Source organism: Squalius cephalus, assembly GCF_949319135.1.
Source record: "Squalius cephalus genome assembly, chromosome: 14".
NCBI lineage: Eukaryota > Metazoa > Chordata > Actinopteri > Cypriniformes > Leuciscidae > Squalius > Squalius cephalus.
Window position 1 is genome coordinate 37586188 of NC_137135.1, and position 2500 is coordinate 37588687.

Consider the following 2500-nt stretch of genomic DNA (forward strand, 5'->3'; position numbering starts at 1 on the left):
CACGTCTCACTGAAACACACACACACGTCTCACTGAAGCACACACACGTCTCACTGAAACACACACACACGTCTCACTGAAACACACACACACGTCTCACTGAAACACACACACGTCTCACTGAAACACACACACTGAAACACACACACACGTCTCACTGAAACACACACACACGTCTCACTGAAACACACACACTGAAACACACACACACGTCTCACTGAAACACACACACACGTCTCACTGAAACACACACACGTCTCACTGAGACACACACACACGTCTCACTGAGACACACACACGTCTCACACACACACGTCTCACTGAAACACACACACACGTCTCACTGAGACACACACACATCTCACTGAAACACACACACGTCTCACTGAAACACACACACGTCTCACTGAAACACACACACGTCTCACACACACACGTCTCACTGAAACACACACACACGTCTCACTGAAACACACACACGCCTCACACACACACATCTCACTGAAGCACACACACGTCTCACTGAAACACACACACACGTCTCACTGAAACACACACACGTCTCACTGAAACACACACACACGTCTCACTGAAACACACACACACGTCTCACTGAAACACACACACACGTCTCACTGAAACACACACACGTCTCACTGAAACACACACACACGTCTCACTGAAACACACACACACGTCTCACACACACACGTCTCACTGAAACACACACACACGTCTCACTGAGACACACACACATCTCACTGAAACACACACACGTCTCACTGAAACACACACACGTCTCACTGAAACACACACACGTCTCACACACACACGTCTCACTGAAACACACACACACGTCTCACTGAAACACACACACGCCTCACACACACACATCTCACTGAAGCACACACACGTCTCACTGAAACACACACACACGTCTCACTGAAACACACACACGTCTCACTGAAACACACACACACGTCTCACTGAAACACACACACACGTCTCACTGAAACACACACACACGTCTCACTGAAACACACACACACGTCTCACTGAAACACACACACGTCTCACTGAAACACACACACGTCTCACTGAAACACACACACACGTCTCACTGAAACACACACACACGTCTCACTGAAACACACACACACGTCTCACTGAAACACACACACGTCTCACTGAAACACACACACGTCTCACTGAAACACACACACGTCTCACTGAAACACACACACGTCTCACTGAAACACACACACGTCTCACTGAAACACACACACACGTCTCACTGAAACACACACACACGTCTCACTGAAACACACACACACGTCTCACTGAAACACACACACACGTCTCACTGAAACACACACACGTCTCACTGAAACACACACACACGTCTCACTGAAACACACACACACGTCTCACTGAAACACACACACACGTCTCACTGAAACACACACACACGTCTCACTGAAACACACACACGTCTCACTGAAACACACACACGTCTCACTGAGACACACACACGTCTCACTGAAGCACACACACGTCTCACTGAAACACACACACACACACGTCTCACACACACACGTCTCACTGAAACACACACACACATGTCTCACTGAAGCACACACACGTCTCACTGAAACACACACACACACACGTCTCACACACACACGTCTCACTGAAACACACACACACACGTCTCACTGAGACACACACACGTCTCACTGAGACACACACACGTCTCACTGAGACACACACACGTCTCACTGAAACACACACACACGTCTCACTGAAACACACACACACGTCTCACTGAGACACACACACGTCTCACTGAGACACACACACACGTCTCACTGAGACACACACACACGTCTCACTGAAACACACACACACGTCTCACTGAGACACACACACACGTCTCACTGAGACACACACACGTCTCACTGAGACACACACACATCTCACTGAAACACACACACGTCTCACTGAAACACACACACACGTCTCACTGAGACACACACACATCTCACTGAAACACACACACGTCTCACTGAAACACACACACACGTCTCACTGAAACACACACACACGCCTCACTGAAACACACACACGTCTCACTGAAACACACACACACGTCTCACTGAAACACACACACACGTCTCACTGAAACACACACACACGTCTCACTGAAACACACACACGTCTCACTGAAACACACACACACGTCTCACTGAAACACACACACACGTCTCACTGAAACACACACACACGTCTCACTGAAACACACACACACACACGTCTCACTGAAACACACACACACGTCTCACTGAAACACACACACACGTCTCACTGAAACACACACACACGTCTCACTGAAACACACACACGTCTCACTGAAACACACACACGTCTCACTAAAACACACACACACGTCTCACTGAAACACACACACACGTCTCACTGAAACACACACACACGTCTCACT

The 2500-nt window shown here is 48.6% G+C and overlaps 1 protein-coding gene across 5 annotated transcripts in view; it reads left to right on the top strand.

The window, feature by feature from the left end:
• Positions 1-2500, top strand: part of clnk (cytokine dependent hematopoietic cell linker) — a 27035-nt gene that overhangs the window by 18843 nt on the left and 5692 nt on the right. The gene's annotated exons all lie outside the window — the stretch shown is intronic.